The 24,182-nt window shown below is 44.5% G+C and overlaps 1 long non-coding RNA gene across 1 annotated transcript in view; it reads left to right on the plus strand.

The window, feature by feature from the left end:
* LOC115088481 overlaps positions 1-22,344 on the plus strand; it is a 56,568-nt gene extending 34,224 nt beyond the window's left edge. The window contains exons 3-4 of the long non-coding RNA XR_003855784.1: positions 5,239-5,413; positions 21,981-22,344. This is a non-coding gene — a long non-coding RNA (uncharacterized LOC115088481). The remainder of the gene's footprint in view (positions 1-5,238; positions 5,414-21,980) is intronic.
* Positions 22,345-24,182: the final 1,838 nt, after the last annotated feature.

Consider the following 24,182-nt stretch of genomic DNA (forward strand, 5'->3'; position numbering starts at 1 on the left):
CAGAAACCTCTGATGTCAGTTTAGGTCTTCTGGTCCTCTATGTCCTGTGATCCTCTCAAAGTCACCAGTCACCATAAAATCAATACATAAAAACCCATTCCTTAGGTGCATGAATTCTTCTGCAGTGCTATGTATTCACACGCCTCATCCAATGAATGCCTAGAGTGTGTTTTTGAAATTATATAGAAATAAACAAAGGGCAGTCCCTACTCAACTTGTGGCCAGCTGGCAAAGTTAGTGAGATAAACTGAAGTCTAGGCCAAGGCCTGATACCAGAGGACATACCATGGGGGAGACCTCTGCAGCACCTTCCTCCAAGGTAGACAGTGCCATTCTGTTGTCCAGCCATAAACATCTGTGGCCATACAACAAAATTGCACCATCTGCACTGAAGGAAGGTGCCACAGTGGCATCACTGCAATGCATCCTCTGGGCGGAAGGTGATATTTAAAATCAGTGGAAGAAGAAAGAAGACACTGAAAGGCTTATTCCTGGGCCTCTGGTCTTACAGCTCAGTCCTGGATCTAAGCTAAGACTGAGTCTCGGTGATGGATTCTGGTCTTGGCCAAGTCCCTTTGTCGGGCCCAGGTCTAGGCCTCAAGCCTAGCTGACAGGATATGTATTCAAATTCTCCTCCTAAATTTGGTTAGAAGATTTTCGTTATTTGTATCTGTTACAAGGTTTGGTTCGATGTAAACCGGTGTGATAAGAATCTTTGTCTTGAACGTCGGTATAGTAAAAAGATGTAAATAAATAAACTCAGATGGGCCCCACTATTGTGCCCAGGCCTGGACCTAGGCCTAGACCCGCATCTCAGTTTGGCCAAGCCCCAGGGTCAAGTCTGGGCCTAGGTCTTAGGTCTAAACCTGGGACTAGTGGGTCACAGCCTTGGGCCAGACCCCAAGTCAGGCCTAGACCTTAGACATAAACCTGCTACTAGAGGAACAAGGCCTTTGGCCAGGCCCTATGTCAGGCCTAGGCCTAGGCCCAAACCCAGGCCTCAGTGATGGGACCTGGTGTAGGCTGGGCCCCAGTGTTGGACCTGGGCCTTGGCCTCATTTTGAGCCTCAGAGATTGGGACCCAGCCTCAGGTAAGACTCCAGCATTGGTTCTAAGCCTAAGCTGTGGGCTGGGGATCAAATCCTAGGTCTTTGGCCTTGATCTAGTGATGGGCCTTGGGAATGGGCCTAGACCTTGGCCCAGACAAGGGCCTTGACAACTGGACCCTGCTTTGGGCTTGACTCCAGTATTGGGCCTAGGCCTCTGCGACAGAACCTGGCATCAGGCCTGGGTCCCTGCCCCTTTTTTCCTTTACATTGAAATCCATGGGGCCTTCCCCCATGGATTTCAATATAAAACAAAAAAATGAATGAAACAAACAAAAAAAATATATATATTTTGTTTCAAACAAAACTAAGAAATCATTGTGACCTACAAAACAAATTAACAAACTGTAACACATAATCTGTATATAATACTTGAATATATCTCCTCAGTCCCACTTACATGCAAAAAATGGTGCACGAAGGATAGTTTTGAAAGTTGGGCTCATAAAGTTATGTGGGTTATCAATTTGTTTTATTCCTTGGGAGCATTGAGATTGGCAGGAAATTCAAATCCCCGCATTTGACAGGCTAAGTCCTACCCTAGCAGAAGTAACCCTAATGAATATTGACCTCTGAAAGGAAAACTGCCTGTTTTAAAAAGTGTTTAGGAGGAACTGGAAGGGGGCTGAGAGCTGTCCGGGGTCCTGAAACCGAAATTAACAGCATGAGTAAAGGTGAATGAGTGAGTGCGTTTAACCTCAGAAAGTTAGTCATTTGACAGAAATTATAAGGTATACCTTTTTTTTAGAACTTCAGTGCTTCAGAAAAAGTTAAAGAAATGTTATGAGAAGAAAACAGTTAAAATTAAATTTGAGCAGAGTCGCAGGACGTTATAGTAAATCTGCTCATCAGAGTGAATGTGAAGCAAAGAAAAGATCCAGACGCAGTGAGCGTGAAATGGTGGATTCAAAGGCTGGTTTGCTCCTTATCGGCCAGGAGTGGAAGGCTCTGTCAGCAATAGGAACATGCAGCCTGTGCAGCCGATCACACGACAAGAGGGACTCTTACACTGCCGAAACTGAAGCAGCGATGGCAATTCCAAACAGGGATTTCCCAAAGGACGTTTGGTCTAACCAAGGATAGGTTGGAACCTTTAAACAAGTTTGGGAAGTCAGAAGGATAAACTTAGAAGAGAAAGAAAAATGAGAAGAAAGCAGAAAGGTACAAAAAAGAATACAAAATACAGAATAAGTAAACTTTGCTCTGCTTTCTACCATTATCTGAGTGCATAAACGAAGAGAGAAAATTGTAAGTTTTGGGAGAGTCTGGTTTCTCAAACAGGGTTACACGTTTAACATGACTTGTTATTTTCAGAGTGTTTGATAAACTTAGTTTGGCATTTGGCTGGTCAAAAGTTGGGATTTGAAAATCCCTCTGGTTTGATCTCCCCTAACATAATCTGGATAAAGTTTTTAGTCAAAGAGCAGTCTTAAAATTAGCCAGATAAACCTATCCAGTTGGATATATTCACCATGAAATACCCCAACTAAGTTATCTGGATAAGTTTATCTCACTACTAGAGTCATTTTTCAAATTGTGTTTAGGCTCTAACGTGCATTAAATGGTATCTAACACACATTAGATGCACGCTAAATAGCACATCATGAGCAAGCATGTAAATTATGAGTATGCAAATGGAAGGAGTTAATGCAAATTAGTGTCTCCTACCATATTTTGCAGCAATTTAATGCACAATAATGCAGGATTTAACTTCAGAAATAACACCTTTTTTTGACATTAGAAGGGCAAAAATGTTTTTATTGCATGACAGAGGCCGTTATCACGGATTGCACCTCTTACTGTGGCTATTATTGCTTGCAATAAAATGAGGCCTTTCATCAGACACGCCTACCAAGCCCTCTTGGGCCAATTAAATACCTTTTCTTACTTGACCTGTCTTCCTAAAGCTACAATGTTAGGGGGAAGTTTACTCTTGGTGGGATACTCGCTGCTTCAGGATGCTTGGCACCGACAACAAAAACAACAACAATCACATCAACAGGCAAGAGGAGTTTAAACCCCTCCCAGGGAAGTCTCTGCACTGGAACCAGAGCCACCGGCCCCCTCCAGGAGAGCATTGGGGCCCACCTGAGCGCCTGTCACCCAGGAGGGCACGGTGGCGATTCAGGGAGTGCATCTTCCCTCCAAGAACCATATTATTGGGCATGCCAGAGGAAAATCTGGTTAACAGGTATCACCTGTTATATGAAGAACTCAGAGGGGATCTAGATCCGGTCATGGGAAGGTTGCATGCTATGCTGGGCCTTACCAAACTATTCTCCACCCTGCATTTCATGGCATCTGGCTCCTACCGAATGACAGTCGGGGGTCATCGGAGGAGTATCCCACCAAGAGTAAATTTCCCCCTAACATTGTAGCTTTAGGAAGACAGGTCAAGTAAGAAAAGGTATTTAATTGGCCCAAGAGGGCTTGGTAGGCGTGTCTGATGAAAGGCCTCATTTTATTGCAAGCAATAATAGCCACAGTAAGAGGTGCAATCCGTGATAACGGCCTCTGTCATGCAGTAAAAACATTTTTGCCCTTCTAATGTCAAAAAAAGGTGTTATTTCTGAAGTTAAATCCTACATTATTGTGCATTAAATTGCTGCAAAATATGGTAGGAGACACTAATTTGCATTAACTCCTATTTGCATACTCATAATTTACATGCTTGCTCATGATGTGATATTTAGCGTGCATCTATCGTGTGTTAGATACTATTTAATGCACGTTAGAGCCTAAACGCAATTTGAAAAATGACTCTAGTAGTGAGATAAACTTATCCAGATAACTTAGTTGGGGCATTTCATGGTGAATATATCCAACTGAATAGGTTTATCTGGCTAATTTTAAGACTGTTGTCTGGGCCAGGTCATAACAGCTGTACGTGACCGCATTAATTGCTACATGGCATTCCCTTGTGACAGGCAAGGCTTGATGGACCTGAGTGAGGGTTTTATGCCATTGCCAGGTTTGCAAATGTTCTGGGAGCTATCAACTGCTCTTACATAGCCATCATCCCATCCTGTGGGAGAGAGGGGATCTACCACAAAAGAAAGCTCTTCCACTCCATCAACGTGCAGGTGGTCTGCGATGCTCGAATGCGCATTCTCGATGTGGTGGCCAGGTACCTGGGAGCTGGGCACAATTCTTTTATACTTAGGCAATTGGCCCTGTTTGATAATTTTGAAGATGGCCTCTGTGGTGATGGCTGGCTTGAGATAAGAGCGATGCTTCTTTCTCTAGTCCTTCTCTGGCCATGTATTTCCAGCCAACAACACTGACATGGGGGACTGTTGCAAATGTAATGTTGGTTATATGACAAGTAGCTTGTACGATTAGGTCTACAAACCATTGAGCAAGGGCCCAGCTTCCTCTCTCCATGCTGGAGAGGCCTGCTAATGTTGGATGCCCAAACAATGCCCTTGCCACAAAGCTTTGCCACAATGCCCTTGCCACATAGCTTGCCACAAAGCTTTGCCAACCACTGCACACAATTTCTGTGGGTTCACTTTAAACAATTGCCTTTTCAAATCCTCCCATTTGGAACAGTTGAAATCTGATTTGTTATTCACAACCATTTAGTATCCACACTGCAGGGACTCCCAGATCAGGTGTGGCCAGCCAAGATGTCAACCACAGTTTTTCTTGACCACCATACAGGTAAAACAGAAGCTGGGGGCTGTCCATTTTGGCTCCAGCATATTGACTGTGTCAGGTCACACAAGTGTGTATCTCTGGGGGACATACTGCAGAACAGGCAGGGATTTGCACAATCATACCACAAGGTTGATGTTTATCTGCTGTGACAGCTGGATGTGCTGCTTCAGTGTTAGAGGAGTGCTAGAAACAGGCAGCGATAGCTTTGTTGTGAGTGACACACACCCATTCGGTAAGATCCCCAAATGCAGTTTCCCATTCAGGAAGATCTGACACAGCACAAGCAAGTGCTATAGTGTCAATATAGTGTCACAGGAAAAAGTGACATAGACTTTGGGTTAGGAAAGAGCCTTTTAAGACTCAGGCTAAGCTAGAGTTTCACTTCTACTGTTGTACAGCATGCTGTGGTTTGGCAGCGTTATCCCAAAGTCACGGTGGTGTGAATGATGCAGCCTTTCTCTCTTTGCTGCAGGAGATTCAGGATACGGTTGCAGGACCTGCCTCCTCACCCCCGTTGCCATTCCCAACACGCCAGCAGAGTCGAGGTACAGCGAAGCCTTAAATTCTATTCGCTGCATCATAAAACGCACCTTTGGAGTTCTCAAAAGTAGATTTCGCTGTTTGGACAAAACAGGGAGAGCGTTGAGGTATGCCCCACCCAGAGTTGTGGAGATAGTGCTGCTCTGTTGTGTATTCCATAATATCGCTGTACGCCATGGTATCCCAATAAAAAATGCTACGTGATTCCAAATGCCAATGATGTGTCTTATATTTACAACAACCCTCATTCGGGAGCCAAATGTTTACCCTAGATTGCGTAATTGAACTTATTGGGTACACGTGTTTTCAAGTACATTTATAACAACAAACCCGATGAATATACATATTCGGTGGTGAACAATTCACTTTATAATGGGTTACAAATCCCAATAGAATGTAACACAATTTAGGGTAAACATTTGGCTCCCGAATGAGGGTTGTTGTAAATATATGACACATCACTGGCATTTGGAATCGCGTAGCATTTTTTATTAGAATTGCTATTGTATTACTACAGTTTGCATCCAGTTGTTTAAAGATACAATGGTATCCCAATAGACATAGTTCCAGATCTACCTGAGGTTCCCCCCATGTCCCCCTGCAGAAACCAGGGACACCCCACTGGCTGGCAGCAGCTTTAGCAAATGCGTCATACAATGCTACTTTGCTTGTTAGTCCTCAACTACTACTTTCCCTTCTGTAAGAAACAAACAAATTCCTCTCTAGGAATGATTGGTTAGTGAACACACAAAAAGGCAGTGAAATGTCTCTTAGAAGTTTATTTTCACGATCTTGCAAGCAAGGGTGTCATTCAAGAGTAGGCACATCTTTCCATTATTCTGCAGTTGATTATATACCTTTAGCCCCTGCTTCATCTCCCCATTTCAGTTCCCCTGCAGTAAGCTCCTTGCTCTATTCCTTTGTTCCCTGTTCTTGCTACCTCTGGCAGGTGTGTTACCTTGCTGTTGCTAGATTGCGGTTTTCTTTGTTTATCTGTATTTTGCAAAAAGCTTGTGCAAAAGCTGGGGGGGGGTATGGGGAGATGAACTCTTGACCCTGTGCTCTGTGGTTATTGTTTTTCAGCCAGAAGCAGGGGGGGGGGGGGGAGAGGGGGCTGAGTGGGCCTTGCAACCAGGCCTTCTAACGACTTCTATTTTGCAAAAGGTTTGCATCAAAGCTGATTGGGGAAGGGGTTGGGGGGAAGGGGGGGGTGCCTACTTTCCACCGTTGTTCTGCCAGGAAAAGAAATGCGCCCCTTCCTCTTCAGCTCTAGCTAGGGAATGACTCAAGCTGTCAGTGTTTTATACTCTTTTAGCAGCAGCTCACTAGAATAGCAGCATGAATAAAGTCATTAAGATTATATTTTAATCTCCCACTATATTACTGAAATAGCAACACCTGGGGTCACTTCTAACACTTCCATGGAAGAGAGCCCAGCAGAGTGTTTCTTCTAGCTGCTCTCCTCTCTATCTTTCTTTCACTCACTGGTCCTCTGTCTGTATCAGTGTGCAACAGAAACCACTTAGGCCTAGCTAGGCTACATCTTGACAATGGAGCAATAGAGCGCAGTATAAAAAGTATACTCAAAGTAAAGATTACACCAAAGACATGTGGCTGGCCTAACGTTTTCTGAGTGAACGTGGGTCTAAAAGAGCCGTGTCTCACAACATTGTTTGTGTAGGACGGTCAACACAATGTACATAGCTTGCCCTAGCTGGCACCTTCTTGCTTGGTGGCCCAAAGCCTTGGACCCCGTCCTACCCCGCACATGTGGGTGAGATAGTGGCATAGGTAAGATGGAACTCCAGCAGGGCCTTGAACATGGAGACCAACTGCTCTAGAAATCATATATAACTCAAGTATCTCAGCTGCTTAAAGGCACAAGTTGCTCAGCTGCTTAAAGGCACAAGTTGACAGTTAAAAGTATCAATCACAGAATCAACATTTTATAGCCACATTCCCTAGCTGACATTCGTGTGCACCTGAAGATATGCACCTGTACATCGGATGCATTGTGTCACAAGGGCCTGCAAAGACACAGATGACAGCACTGCCTCAGCAGTTTCATAGCCAGTGCTGATATCAGAGTGCTCACTAGGGATGTGCAGAGGGACGCCATACGTTGCATTCGGGATTCATATTCGTCGGGGGGGCAGATACGTTGCATTCGGCAAGGGGGGCCCCCCGATACATACATGCTTTAATTCTTATTCGTTTCCCAGCTAAAATTGAATTAAGTACAACCCCCCCCCACCCTCCTGACCCCCCCAAGACTTACCAAAACTCCCTGGTGGTCCAGCAGGGGGTCCGGGAGCCATCTCCTGCACTCACACCCTCGGCTGCCGGTATTCAAAATGGCGCCGATAGCCTTTGCCCTTACTATGTCAGAGGGGCTACCGGTGCCATTGGTCAGCCCCTGTCACATGGTAGGAGCACAAGATGGAGCCGCCCATCCATTTCTCCTACCATGTGACAGGGGCTGACCAATGGCACCGGTAGCCCCTGTGGCATAGAAGGTCAAAGGCTATCGGCGCCATTTTGAATACCGGCAGCCGAGGGTGTGAGTGCAGGAGATGGCTCCCGGACCCCCCGCTGGACCACCAGGGAGTTTTGGTAAGTCTTGGGGGGGGGGGGTCAGGAGGGTGGGGGTTTTATTTAAATTGGCTCCTTTAGACTGCTGAATAATTCAGCGAAGATTTGTTGTATTCATGGGGAATCGCGATATGTTTCGCTTCCCCACGAATACAACGAATATGGCCGTATACATTGCGGATTACAAATACGTAGGAAACGAATGCACACCCTAGTGCTCAGCTAGCACGCCTTAACAATAGATCCGTTCATGAACAATAGATCTCCACACCCCCTTCAAACTCGGAATAAGAACTCAGCAACTGTCTATATTATTTAATTTCTAATTTCTTAGCCTTTCATTCCAGCAGTCTTTGCCTCCAAGTTTATTTTCCTTGTTGAATGTAACTTTGTTCTTCCTGTTCAAACTATGGTTTTTGTTCCAATTCCCCAGTTCGATGTAAACCGATCTGATATGGTCCCTCAACCATGAAGGTCGGTATAGAAAAGTTTTAAATAAATAAATAAATTAACTTATAGCCTTTAGGAAAGTGCATGTCAAAGCTTGTGGCATTCCCAAAATGCTAAGCAAAATAGAGCACTCATCAATAAGTAAGTCTTCAAAGGATAGTTGTTCAAATACAATTTTCTTATATACTCAAGACACAGCTGAAGTATTGCTGCAATGGACCGTCATAACACCCATATGCCCATCACAAATCTGTATAGGTGTATTGTCAGCAGGACATGCTAAATCATAGGTCCAAAAAGTTGTTCCTTTTTTAAGTTTTGATTTTATAAATGTTTGCAAATAAAATGAAGTTATTACTTCTCTTTCTCAGGCAGCAAGCAGGCAGCACTGTGACTTAAAAGTCACCAAAATCACCCGAAACAATGTCATGCTTCTATAGAGTCTCTACTTCAGGGATGAGTAATAGAACAGTGTCAACGTTTCTGCTCAAAAAATGAGCATAAGAACATGCCATACTGGGTCAGACCAAGAGTCCATCAAGCCCAGCATCCTGTTTCCAACAGAGGCCAATCCAGGCTACAAGTACCTGGACGGTAGTATACTCCTATCATTATACTCTTACCCAACACACATGGGATTTCTACCCATATAGATTCTACTGAGCATTTAGTCTCTTGTATGATCTTTATCCTGTTGGACTCTATACCTTCCCAGACATAAAGTGCCACACCCCCACCAAGTTGATCCTCCCTATCATTGCGATATAATTTGTACCTTGATATAGCACTGTCCCATTGGTTATCCTCCTTCCACCAAGTCTCTGTGATGCCAATTATGTCAATCTCATCATTTTCTGCTATACACTCTAACTCTCCCATCTTGGCATTGGCATACAGACATTTCAAAGTGTGTTTTTTGTTTGTATTAACAACCTGCTTTTCAGTTGTTTGGGATAATTCGGAAATCATTAACTTCGGTGATTTTTTACATATAGGCACATGGACTTTGTTTGCTTTTAATGGAACCTCTCTATTGGGATGCCCTAACTCTCCTGTTTCATTAGTATCCTTCAAGGATACGTTTCTCCAAACCATGTGCTGCTGAGTGACTGTCGGCTTTCCCCCTTGTTCTAGTTTAAAAGCTGCTCTATCTCCTTTTTGAAAGTTAGTGCCAGAAGCTTGGTTCCACTCTGGTTAAGGTGGAGCCCATCCTTTTGGAAAAGTCTCCCCTTTCCCCAAAAGTTTCCCCAGTTCCTTATAAAGCTGAATCCCTCTTCCCTGCACCATCGTCTCATCCATGCATTGAAACTCTGGAGTTCTGCCTGCTTCTGGGGACCTGCACGTGGAACAGGAAGCATTTCAGAGAATGCCACCCTGGAGGTTTTGGATTTCAGCTTCCTATCTAAAATCCTAAATTTGGCTTCCAGAACCTCTCGCCCACATTTTCCTATGTCGTTGGTGCCCACATGTACCATGACAGCTGGCTCCTCCCCAGCACTGTCTATAATCTTATCTAGGTGACGCGTGAGGTCTGCCACCTTCGCACCAGGCAGGCAAGTTACCATACATGCTAACTGTGTTCCATGAAGTTAGCAAGTAGCACATTTAAGACAAATCGGAGAATATTCTTTTTCACTCAATGCACAATAAAGCTCTGGAATTTGTTGCCAGAGGATATGGTTAGTGCAGTTAGTGTAGCTGGGTTCAAAGAAGGTTTGGATAAGTTCTTGTAGGAGAAGTCCATTAAAGGCTATTAATCAAGTTTACTTATGGAATAGCCACTGCTATTAATTGCATCAGTAGCATGGGATCTTCTTGGTGTTTGGGTAATTGACAGGTTGTTGTGGCCTGGTTTTGGCCTCTGTTGGAAACAGGATGCTGGGCTTGATGGACCCTTGGTCTGACCCAGCATGGCAATTTCTTATGTTCTTAAGTACCCAAAAACTAAGTCTATCCAATGCTACTGATGCTAGTAATAGCAGTGGCTATTTTCTAAGTCAACATTGTGTCACATGGGCCTGCAAAGACACAGATGACAGCACTGCTTCAGCTATTTAAAAACCATGTCAGCATTTAAATGCTTAGTTTTTAATATGATCCCTTCTATCTCTCCTCCCCATCCTCAGTCCCTTCTATCTCTCCTCCCCATCCCCAGTCCCTTCTATCTCTCCTCCCCCATCCTCAGTCCTTTCTATCTCTCCTCCCCATCCCCAGTCCCTTCTATCTCTCCTCCCCATCCCCAGTCCCTTCTATCTCTCCTCCCCATCCCCAGTCCCTTCTATCTCTCCTCCCTACCCCAGTCCCTTCTATCTCTCCTCCCCCATTCTCAGTCCTCTCTCCTCATACTTCCCCCTCCTATCCCCAGTCTTTTCACCTTCTCCTCACCCCATTCCCAGTCCTCCTTTCCTCTCCCCATCCATTGTCCTCTCTCCTCTCCTTCTCTTCTGCCCCTCCCTCATTCCTGTACTGATACTTAAGATCCCTTTTCTTCACCAAATAAAAAAATAAATTATACAGACACAAGCAAGGTTTCTCCAGCTTTTGGCACAGAGCCTGTGCCTGAGCTGCTGCAACAAACTCTGGGACTCTGCCTGCCACCTCCTGCTCCCTGTTGTCTGACCTGTGGGCGCAACAGCAGCAGCAGTGCCTAGGGGTGGCAAACTCCTAAATCTGTCTCTGCCCCCTCCCCCTCCCTTTGAATCTCGGTAGCGCTCACTTGCAAGTGTGCTGGATTTCCGTCCTGCATGCGCAGTAACGCGACGCGGGCACCACGAGACGCACGTGCCCCGCAGCAGGGTAGTACGTGCGCTGCTCGAAGGAACTAACACGTGGGTGTTTTTCTTTCCCTGGATGGCATGAATCTGTGGCGCGATCCGTTTGTTTGACTTCACTTTTAAGTTAAAGGATTGCGGTGTGTGTGTGTGTGTGTGTGCGCACGCGCGCGCGTGCGTGCATGCGTGACCGTGCCGCGTGTTGGCAATGTATTTGCGTCGTCGTCGTAAAAAAAAAAAAGACCTGAGGATCGTTTCGGTTTCACGGTGCCAGTCCCTGTAACGTGATGGCAAGCCGTGGCATCTTGGCCATACGCAGCGGGTTGCCGTGGCAACCCTTGCATCCTACGGACGGCACCGTTTTGGTTTGCCAGCACATCACAATGAGCGGCGTAGAGTGCCTAATGAGATAGGATTGAAATTTATGACCCCACTGACAGGGAAAGGACTGCAATGATATCTCCTGGGAGCTGCTGCTGCTGCCTGGGCTTTTTTTTTTTTTTTGTCTGCTCCCTTGATCACTTTCAACAGATTCAATTATTAATAATAAACCAAAGAATTGCTCTCATTAAAAGTGGACTGGTCTTCGCTTCACCTGCATGATTGGCATTGAAAATAAAGAGAGAAAGGTGTAATAGCTTTTGGTTGCTGTGAAAATAACTTTACTTTCAGCGCTCTCCTGCTGATGTTCTCCATCTAAGCTGCTGGTTGAGTTCAGGACCCTCAGGACATGGTGTCAGGGCAACTTACTTTTAGCTTCTGAACTCCATCCTCAACCCTTCTGAACGCCGGCCTGTACCCTGCTGAATTCCAGGCTCAACTTCATCCTCTTTCCTGCTGAATTAATTGAGTTTAGTTTATTAATCTTTAAATACTGCCTTTCCAGGCCAAATATAGAAACATAGAAACATAGAAATGACGGCAGAAGAAGACCAAACAGCCCATCCAGTCTGCCCAGCAAGCTTCACACATTTTTTCTCTCATACTTATCTGTTTCTCTTAGCGGTTTGCAATTAAACATAACAATACAGTAAATGATATATCATTGACATAGGAAAACCATTAAAACACAATCAAATAAGAAAACAATAAATAAATAAAAAGCAATCCAATATAAAACATCAATGCATTAGAAAATTTCAATCTCTTCCCCTGCTAGTATACTCCATCCTGTTTCCTGCTGAATGCCAGCCTCTTCTCTGAACTCCAGCTTCTTACCTGGTTTACCCTACAGTCCTGTAAATGTAAGCTTACCACATGGATCCATGCCATGAGGAGCAGACTGTACCAAACCTGGTTTTGGCTCATTAGATTTATGGCTAAGTAGCTCCTTTATCTATAAGACTTGCAGGCCTAAAAGGCCAAAAGTACAACAGGGAAAAACTAGAACCTGTTCAGCAAGTTGCTGATAGGGATGTGCAAAGACACTAATTTTGTTTAGATTCGTTATTCGTTTCATAATTAAACATCATTCCTTTCGTTCATTTCAGATGAAAAAATAAATTTGATTTATTCATTCTGTTCATTCATTTGTTTCCCATTAAATCAAGAGGGTAAGCAATACAGCCTATTTTGAGCTCCCAAATTGGGATTCTCTGATCATTTCTAATGAAACTCATTAGAAGGATGAAGGGCACGCCAGCATATTAAGACTTTGTCAACATGGCACCAAAAGTGGTATGAATTAGGGATGTGCATTCATTTGCAATGAAATAGGAAAGAAAGACGATATTTCCTATTTCATTGTATTTCAGGGGGCTGACAAAACGAAAGGAAAACCCACAAAAGTTTGTGTGGCTTTCCTATCAATTTTTTGGGAGGGGGAGAAAGGGCACATTTAAAAAAACAACAACCTCCAAACCCACCCCAACCCTTCAAATTTAATTAATTACAAACCCCCACCGTCCCGACCCCCCAAGGCTTGCCTGACCCCCTCCCCCAAGACTTGCCAAAGTCCCTGGTGGTCCAGCAGGGGTCCTGGGAGCGATCTCCCCCTCTCGGGCCATTGGCTGCCAGTAATCAAAATGGCGCCGGTGGCCCTTTGCCCTTACCATGTGACATGGGCTACCGGTGCCATTGGTCGGCCCCTGTCACATGGTAGGAGCAATGTATGGCCCGTGCCATTTTTGGGGGGGTTTTCCTGAAATGGAAATGAAAAATGTTTTTGGGTTTGGGGAGCGGACCGAAACACCAACGAAAAAAAAATGTGTGTACATCCCTGGCATGAATAGCCCAAGGAACCGTAATGGGGCAAAATGGTATCCAAGTGGCATGAGATTTGCAAAGCATTGTGAGAGAAGTAAAGCAGCAGCCAGAGCAAGGCTCCAAAAGAGGGACAGAGAGAACCAACAACAGTGGCATTAACCCCTCCCCCACCCTCCAAAGCAGCATAAGAGGAACAATATGACACCAAACGTGGCATGATCAGTTCAAGGCACCATGATGGGAGGAAGAAGCACCAAAAGTGGCAGGAAAAACGCCAAGATAATTGAGACCAAGATACTACTGATTAAAGGCACCAAATTTTCTTCAGCCACTAGCTGTTCAATATAAGGTGAGTCAGGGAATCCAGGACATGAATCTAGCCAGCTAGAACTTAGCCAGAGAAGTCGGGGGCATTCCATAAGCGGCAGGTAGGCATTCCATGGAGGAGCAGAGTTAGCCGGTTAAGTTAAATGGCTAACTCTAGACGTGCCTTGGGGCAGGTCTAAAGTTAGCTGGATAGACATCTCTGGATAACTTTATCTTAGCCGGGTATATTCAGAGGTGCGGCCATGTCGCTGAATATCCTGTTTAAGTTAAGAACATAAGAGCATAAGAAATTGCCATGCTGGGTCAGACCAAGGGTCCATCAAGCCCAGAATCCTGTTTCCAACAGAGACCAAACCAGGCCACAAGAACCTGGCAATTACCCAAACCCTAAGAAGATCCCATGCTACTGATGCAATTAATAGCAGTAGCTAATCCCTAAGTCAACTTGATTAATAGCCGGTAATGGACTTCTCCTCCAAGAAATTACCCAAACCTTTTTTGAACCCAACTACACTGACTGCACTAACCACATCCTCTGGCAAAAAATTCCAGAGTTTAATTGTACGTTGAGTGAAAAAGAACTTTCTCTGATTAGTCTTAAATGTGCTACTTGCTAACTTCATGGAATGCCCCCTAGTACTTCTATTATCCGAAAGAGTAAATAACCGATTCACATTTACCCGTTCTAGACCTCTCATGATTTTAAATACCTCTATCATATCCCCCCTCAACCGTCTCTTCTCCAGGCTGAAAAGTCCTAACATCTTTAGCCTATCCTCATAGAGGAGATGTTCCATCCCCTTTATCATTTTGGCCACCCTTCTCATTACCTTCTCTTCTTTTTTGAAATGCGGTGACCAGAACTGTACACAGTACTCAAGGTGCAGTTTCACCATGGAGCGATACAGAGGCATTATGACATTTTCCGTTTTATTAACCATTCCCTTCTTAATAATTCCTAACATTCTGTTTGCTTTTTTGACTGATGCAGCACACTGAGCCGACGATTTTAAAGTATTATCCACTATGATGCCTAGATCTTTTTCCTGGGTGGTAGCTCCTAATATGGAACCTAACATCGTGTAACTACAGCAAGGGTTATTTTTCCCTAAATGCAACACCTTGCACTTGTCCACATTAAATTTCACCTGTCATATGGATGCCCAATCTTCCAGCCTTGCAAGGTCCTCCTGCAATGTATCACAATCCGCTTGTGTTTTAAGTACTCTGAATAATTTTGTATCATCCGCAAATTTGATAACCTCACTTGTCGTATTCCTTTCCAGATCATTTATAAATGTATTGAAAAGCACTGGTCCAAGTACAGATCCCTGAGCCACTCCACTGTTTACCCTTTTCCACTGAGAAAATTTACCATTTAATCCTACTCTCTGTTTCCTGTCTACGAAAGGACATCGCCTCGTATCCCATGAATTTTTCGTTTTCTTAGAATCCTCTCATGAGGGACTTTGTCAAATGCCTTCTGAAAATCCAAATGCACTACATCTACCGGTTCCCCTTTACGCGCGTGTTTATTAACCCCTTCAAAATAACGAAGCAGATTTGTGAGGCAAGACTTCCCTTCGGTAAATCCATGCTGGCTGTTTTCCATTAAACCATGTCTTTCTATATGGTCTGTGATTTTGATCTTTAGAATAGTTTCCACTATTTTTCCCAGGACTGAAGTCAGATTCTCTGGAAAATGTCTATCTGGATAATTTAATTAGGTGCTCAATGGCTGAATTTGGACCCCTTTGTGAAGTAACACAGTGCCCTGCCTTGAATCTTGTCATAGTTTACCATCACGGCACTGACTCTCAGGACTCAAATTACAGCAACTTTATGAAAAAGCAGCAATGTAAATACTACACCAGGCCCTAGAACATTAATATGCCACCTACTGGGGAAACAGAACAAGCCAGATTGCTACAAATTCCCTACATAGACGCTACACACAAGCAGAGCTATTGCACCTCAGTCACACAGAGGCAGAACACAGACTGACCCTTACCTAATACAAAAATAAGAGACTATAAACTGGAAACAGAAACATGCATGCCAAAGAAACTAAATTCTGAACAGTGGAATTTCAAATAAAGAGAAAAATAATAAAATATAAGAAATGCACAGTCCCAAAGATGGTATATTCCAATCGCTAAAAACTAATATATTTATATATATGTATTGCTTTTTTGTCTGCTTTTTTTTTTTTTATTCTTTTAATTGGTTGGTCCTGGGCTCTTTTTTTCCACTTTCCCTTTGTCAGTCTTTTCCTAATTCCTTTTTCAGGGTCTCTCTTCTCTTTCTGTTTTGTTTTGTCTGCTAACTTCTTCTTTTCTTCCTTCACACAAATACACACACAGGCTCATGCTTTCTTTCCTTTACACACACAAGCTCACATGCTCTCCTATACACACACACATATACCGTCACACACTAGCTCTCACTCTCACATGCTCTCTTCCCCCCTACACACAAGCTCTCACTTTCACATTCTCTCCCACGCACTCAAGCTCCCACCCCCCGAAACACACTTCCAAGTTCCCACTCATACACATACACACACGTCCCCAGGATCCCATGCTCTCTCTCTTAAATACACATACCATGAGGCTCCCATTTGTGCTCTCTTACCCCCCCCACACACACACAAGCTCTCTCTCTCACATGCTCTCCCACACACACAAGCTCCCCCCCAGGCTCCCTCACACACACACACACACACACACACATACACACACACACACCCTCAGGATCCCACTCTCTCTCACACATACACATACCCCTAGGCTCACATTTGTTCTCTCTCTCTCTCACACACACATACACAGATTCACAGGTCCCCGTCCCTCCCACAGACTTCCATTCACACACAGGTTCCCACACACACACACACACACACACACACATACACACACAGGTTCCCCCCCCCCCCCCCACACACACACAGACTTACATTCACACACTATCCTTGCCCCTTGCTCTGCTACCACCAGCCTTGTGTGGCCCTTCTACCTTTTGCCTCTGCTCTAAAGCAAGATGGAGAGGAACAGTTAGTAGTGGCACATGGTCTCCCAATTTTAATTTCTTATGGCTTCAGCCATCTTGCACGCCTGTCTTTCTACAGCCAAAAAAGTCTCTTTTAAGTTTCGGGGCAGAACTCCTTTTCTTGTCAGTGCCATGCTGACAGGCTGGGATACTTCTTTTGCAACACCCAGTCCTCTGCTGCTGCCATTCCCTCCTCCCCCCTTTGGTGGCAGCGGCATGATGGAATTGGAAGTAGCTACCGGGGGTTTTGATGCCACAATACACTTTATTGATGTACTCTACTTCTCACCAGTACTACTCTAATAGTGATTGAGTGTCTATCACACACATTCAATCAAGTTGACAGACTAAGTTCACTTCAGTGCTTAGCAAGCATTGTCAACTTGCCAAACAGAGTTAGCAGCTTGAAAGTTGTACAAACTCAGTCTCTGCTGCCTGGCTATGCTTCACAGTGAATAAAAAAATGACTCTCTCTCACATGCACATATACACAGTGTATGTGTGTGTGTGCACTACTGACCGACTCTTTTTGCACAAAGAAATCTCCAACAGAGAATAAACTGACAAGGCTCGCAAGGCTGCGCTTCTCTTCACTGCAATCTGTCTCTCTCTCTCTCTCTCTCTCTGCAGATAAACAGTGCAGTGCATTGTGCATATTCAGAGAGACACAAAAATAATCACTGCTGCTGTTCACTGCTTCTCTATCTGCACTCTACTACCCTGCCCCAGTGAACAGACAGAAAGCAGTGCCTCTGCCTCTCTTTCACAGTGACAGCACTGGGACTGCAGCAGTGAAGATAACAGAAAGCCCTTTGCCATTGCTAAAATTCTTCTCGCTTCTTTTTTTTTTTTTATACTATCTTTATTAGGATTTTACAATAAACAGCGATGATAATCGCATTTCATAGAAAATTCAATATCCAATGATACATGTAAGAACTTAACATAATGTTTCCAAGTTGCATTTCTATTTCACCCAGCAATATCCCTTAAACCTCCCCCCACAGTACCACATCTCGACATGGCATATATATAACAGAAATCGTCTTGCAAACAATAAGAAACACCAATGAATCTGAATATAAATATAGCAGGAGAACAACTGAGAGTTAGCCCTCTAGGATGTAAACGAAGCTTATCTAATTGCCATATTCCAACATAGCTACTAAGCTAACATAACGTTTCTTTTAATTCTTTAGGAGGTTATGGATGAAAAATTGCATCATACTTCACTATGTGTCCTCATACGCTGAAACAAAGCATTATCCAAAGACTTTCTCCAGCATTTAGAGCTCCATCATCGCAGCTCTCCAAGCTAAAAAAGTGGGACCCTCCCATGCCAACCATTTGATCAATGTACATTTCAGTGTCTGTATGCAGCCTTTGGCTAATAGTTAACGATAGGATGTGTTCAAATCCGGTTGTTCCTCCCCATGACCTGAAATGCAGTACGGTCTTATAAAAAAACTACAACTACTTCAAAATGCTGCAGCAAGACTGCTTTCAGGATCCAGGAAATTTGATCACGTCTCCCAATCACTGATAGCTCTGCACTGGCTACCAATACAATCCTGAATCCATTACGTCTTAACATTAATACATTCCTCCCTCCAATCTGACAATGCTGGCTCGGTAGGGGTGGTACTTCAACTGTACATGCCACAGAGATCACTAAGATCTCAAAATAAAGGTCTGCTTGCCGTGCCCTCATTGCAGAATACACACCTAACAAAGATAAGGGACTGTATGTTCTCCTTTGCAGGCCCTACACTATGGAACTCTCTTCCTGAGACTCTACGTCTAACTACCGAAACAAAAAAATTCAGACGTGATCTCAAAACCTGGTTATTTCGAAATGCCTACAATCTCACTTTCTGAAATCGCCACTTGCTCCTACAACGACAAACTCTTAATGAACCTACCCTTAGGACCTCGGCTCTTATGTCTTTCTTTTCATCCCAAACACAAATAAATGAATCTATATAAGAACATAAGAACATGCCATGCTGGGTCAGACCAAGGGTCCATCAAGCCCAGCATCCTGTTTCCAACAGTGGCCAATCCAGGCCATAAGAACCTGGCAAGTACCCAAAAACTAAGGGCCAGATTTTAAGAGGTACGTGCGGGCTTACATTTGTGCGGGCTTACATTTGTGCGCGCAACCCGGCGCACACAAATGTATGCCCGATTTTATAACATGTGCGCACAGCCATGCGCATGTTATAAAATCCAGGTTCGGCGCACACAAATGTATGCCCGATTTTATAACATGCGCACAGCCATGCGCATGTTATAAAATCCGAGGTCGGCGCACACAAGGGGGTGCACACTTGTGCACCTTGCGCGCACCGAGCCCTAGGGGAGCCCCAAAGGCTTTCCCCGTTCTCTCCGAGGAACTTTCCTTCCTCCCCCCACCTTCCTCTCCCTTCCCCTACCTAACCCGCCCCCCAGCCCTACCTAAAACCCCCACTTACCTTTCTTTAATAAGTTGCATCAACTGGCCAAGTGCCGGTGCGCGATCCCTCGTCAGGCCGCTGTGCCGGAGGCCTCGGTTCCACCCCCAGCCCGCCCCGCCCCGTCCCACCCCTTTCACAAAGCCTCGGGACATATGCGCTTCCCGGGGCTTGCACATGTCACCGGGCCTAATCAAAATAGGCTCAGCGCATGCAGGAGCGGTTACGTGTGTAAATCCTTTTAAAATCTGGCCCTAAGTCTAGCCCATTCTACTGTTGCTATAGTAAGAGCAGTGGCTATTTTCTAAGTCAACTTAATTAATTGACTTCTCCTCTAAGAACTTATCCAATCCTTTTTTAAACACAGCTATACTAACTGCACTAACCACATCCTCTGACAACAAATTCCAGAGTTTAGTTGTGCGTTGAGTGAAAAAGAACTTTCTCTGATTAGTTTTAAATATGCCTCATGCTAACTTCATGGAATGCCCTCTAGTCCTTCTATTATCCGAAAGAGTAAATAACCAATTCACATTTACTCGTTCAAGACCTCTCATGATTTTATAGACCTCTATCATATCCCAACTCAGCCATCTCTTCTCCAAGCTGAACAGTCCTAACCTCTTTAGTCTTTCCTCATAGGGGAGCTGTTCCATCCCCTTTTGGTAGCCCTTCTCTGTACCTTCTCCATCACAACTATATCTTTTTTGAGATGCGGTGACCAGAATTGTACACAGTATTCAAGGTGCGGTCTCACCATGGAGCGATACAGAGGCATTATGATATTTTCCGTTTTATTCACCATTCCCTTTCTAATAATTCCCAACACCCTCGCTCAACTCCCTGCTTTACTTCCCCACAGCACCTATTGTTAAAAATGCTACCCCTCTCCTACAACCTCATCCCTATATTTCTCCCCTCCCCTGTCCATCTAAGTCAATGTACATGTCTTTCACTTAAATTTATGATATATAAACAAATCATGTGATTGTAATTGGCTACCAATGATACTTATGTCATGATGTAAACCATTGTGCTCTTCACTTGGAACGCCGAAATATAAAAATGGCTAAATAAATAAATCTGTAGATCCATAGACCATATGTCAGCCAATATCTGAAATACCCCATAAACTAAGTTATCATGAATATATCTGTACATAATTGTGATTTTAAATACTCTTCTCCTATACGGATGTAAGAAACGTTGAAATCTCCCATTAGTGAGAGGTCCATCAGTAGAAGAATGTAAAGTAAGAACGTAACTTCTTAATTGCAGAAATGTTAAATGAAGGCCACATACACACAGCAAGGCAAGGCAAGGCAAGGCAAGGCAAGGCAGAAGGCCCGAAGGCCACACACACACAGCAAGGCAAGGCAAGGCAGAAGGCCCGAAGGCCACACACACACAGCAAGGCAAGGCAAGGCAGAAGGCCCAAAGGCCACACACACACAGCAAGGCAAGGCAAGGCAAGGCAGAAGGCCCAAAGGCCACACACACACACAGCAAGGCAAAGCAGAAGGCCCAAAGGCCACACACACACAGCAAGGCAAGGCAAGGCAGAAGGCCCAAAGGCCACACAAACACACAGCAAGGCAAGGCAAGGCAGAAGGCCCGAAGGCCACACGCACAGCAAGGCAAGGCAAGGCAGAAGGCCAAAAGGCCACACACAGCAAGGAGGAGGCTAGAGCAAGGAGCCCAACGAGCTCGATGCCGAAGCACTGGAGTCTGGGGTAGGCAGGGTTATAAAGGAACATCCAGGACATAGAGCAGATGGATTGGGCCAGCCAGGAGAGCCTGCTCTAGAAGGACCCCTGGTGGTGAGGCGGTTGCACAGCAGCCATAGCCGTAACATCTATTACACCTTATACTGTAAGGGGTAATAGCACCTTGAAAACGCGTGTCCAAACTCATGAAAACTAATAGCACTCATATGCATGTTGATGAGCCTATTAGTTAGTCGCCTGGGATATTAACACCTGCCCAACAGTGTACAGAAAAGCAGAAAAAAGGGCTTTTCTGTATACCTTCCAATTTAATATCATAGCGATATTAAGTCGGAGGCCCCAAAAATAAAAAAACCCAAAAACTTATTTAAAAAAAAAAAAATGCCCGCTGGTTGGTGGATTTGAAATCAGACGCTCAATTTTACCGGCGACCATTTTCCAAACCCGTGGCTGTCAGCGGGTTCGAAAACCGACGCCGGTAAAATTAAGCGTCAGTTGTCGGACCCACTTCCACTAATAAGGAGGCGCTAGGGACGTCCCTAGCGCCTCCTTATTAGCATGGACCCTAATGTAAATACAGAATCGCACGCCCAGGAGAGGTGCCTGGGCGCCTGTCGGGAGAGCGGGCGCTCAACATGGATGTTTGTGGAGGTCAGACATGGGGGGGAGGAGGGTGTGAATAGCTATTCATCCATACTGAGGCAGTGCTGGGAGCAGCCTTTTCTGTGCCTGGAGCAGATATTCAGAATTAACCCCCTCCCCATCTCCCTCTCCTCCTACTCCCTGCCTGGCACCATCCTCTCCCCTCACATAATTACACCTGCTATTATCATGCAGAAAGTTTTCTGGAAAATGTATGTGCATGCTTTTGAAAATGCAAATGGGTGCCTTTCAATGCAAACCCCCTCCGCCCTGGGAATGCCTCTGCTCAGTCTGTATGTGTCACGTACGCGTACGTTTACCCATAAATCAGGTGGGCAATTTTGGAAAAGGTCATTTCTGTGGTTAAAACATGGTTTTATTCATGGGCATGCCATTGAAAGTTGCTCGCCCTATAATTAAATAAAGCACCAACCCTCTGACATATTTCTTCCTGAAAAGGGTGGCAGATGCATGGAATAAGCTACTAAAAGTGGGGACAAACACGGTGACAGGATTCAAGAAAGCCTGGGATGAGCACATTGCGAGGAAGGAAGGCAAGCGCAAGTGATGGACTGGAGTTTATGACATTACATCAGGAAATGAAAGAGGCAGATCGGATGGGCTTTAATTTTTCCATGCTTCTGGTCTCGAAGTTATCTCCATGACCTGTTTGGTGTATGGATATGTGTTTTAGTTTCCTTATTGAACGTTTTTTAATGTATTTATAATTATGAATGTTTGAGGATGTGAACTGCTCTGAACTGTGGCAGAGGGCGATGTATAAATATTAATAAAGGTAAAGCTCGTCTGTCAGGACTCCTGAGCTGCCTTATAATTGAATCTTACGGTTTTTAGCCTTTCTTTAGACCTGGGATAGACCAGCTCAGCTTTCCTTTACCCCCCCCAGTGTCCCAGCAGTGAAATGCTTACCTGGCACCTAGTAATTCAATTACAAGTATTGCTTGGGGAGTTTTAAGAACCAGAACTGGGGGCTCCTCGCTGACGGGAGAGGATGTTATGAACTCCGCTCTCTGGCTGGTTTTCCTATTAAAAGCAATCCGTTTTGGGCTGCAATTTTAAAAGAAAGTCGCAGCCCCCCGCACCCTGCTCAGTGAACAGTGAACTCCAAGAAGGCATGGGATAAATACAGGGGATTTCTGAGAGAGTGATGGGAATTGTAAAGCTATTTCAATAACAGTGCAAATGGCAGGCAGCACTTGCCGAGTTGTACCTTCTTCAGGGTGCATTCCTACAGTTCCCCTGCATCGCTGCCGAATTGTCCCTGGCATAACATGATGTCATTGGTGACATCACACCTGCTGGATGGAAGCCCTGACTGACCACCACGGCCATTCTTAGCCATCCTGCACATGAGCTGGAAGAAAAAGGATCGTTCCCTGGAGAGTTAAATAAAGTTGTGCAGATGTGTTTGAAACTGGAGAGGCATCGAAGCTCAAACCGCTTCTGGGGCAATATTTCTTGCAGAGAGGGTGGTGGATGTGCGGAACTGCCCCCCCCCCCCCCCCCCCCCCCCAGTGAAGGTGGTGGAGACTAAAATGTCTCTGAACTCCAAGAAGGCATGGGATAAATACAGGGGATTTCTGAGAGAGTGATGGGAATTGTAAAGCTAAATTAGTTGGGCAGATGGACAGACTAGGGATGTGTTTTTTGTTTGTTTTTTTTTAAATAACATTACCTAGTTTGTTTCATATTGTTTCTAAACTGAAATGATCAAAAAATTCAAACATTTGGACTTTTAAACATTTTTTGTTTATTGCACACTATTTCAATTTAATGCACATTATTTCAGTTTTGTGTGCACTATTTGAGTTAGTGCACAGTATTATTTGGCACCTCTTTGGGTCAGCCACTAGATGGCCCCAGAGCCCTTCTTAGAACCTTTATACTTATTTATTTATTTATTGGTTTTTATATACCTGAAGTTCCTGTATACAATACATATCACTCCGGTTCACATTTAACAGATATAGCTATCGCCGGGTAGGCGGTTTACATGGAACATATCAAATATAATATAATGAACAGAAGAACTATAATACAGTGTAATATATTATATTAAGAAACAACTAAGATCAACTTAGGTAACAACTTGGAACAAAAAACTGACTCAATGTGAGCATTACATTATTGTGGTAAGACAAGGCTGGATGTTTGTTCTTCCTGCTTTAGCTCTCTGGGAAAGCTTGAAGGAAGAGCCAAGTCTTGAGTTTCACCTTGAACGTTGTATGGCACGGTTCTAGGCGGAGGTCCGGTGGTAGTGAGTTCCAGAGTGACGGGCCCGCTGTGGATAGAGCGCGTTTCCTCAGGGTAGATTTTGCAGGTTGGGTGATCATTCTGTTCTGGTATGCCCTTCTGGTTGGTTTGTTAGAAGAGTGTAGTTGAAGCTGGAAAGTTAGGTTGAGGGGGGAGATGTTATGTAGTGCCTTGTGAACCATCATGCAGGTCTTGAACTGGATCCTATATTTGATGGGGAGCCAGTGGAGGTGCTGTAGGATTGGGGTGATATGGTCCCTTTTTTTGGCATTGGTAAGGATCCTTGCAGTGGCATTCAGAACCATCTGGAGTGGCTTGGTAGTGTATGCTGGAAGGCCCTGCAGGAGTGAATTACAGTAGTCTAATTTAGTTAGAATGATGGCTTGG

Source organism: Rhinatrema bivittatum, chromosome 3 (assembly GCF_901001135.1).
Source record: "Rhinatrema bivittatum chromosome 3, aRhiBiv1.1, whole genome shotgun sequence".
NCBI classification, from domain to species: Eukaryota; Metazoa; Chordata; class Amphibia; order Gymnophiona; family Rhinatrematidae; genus Rhinatrema; species Rhinatrema bivittatum.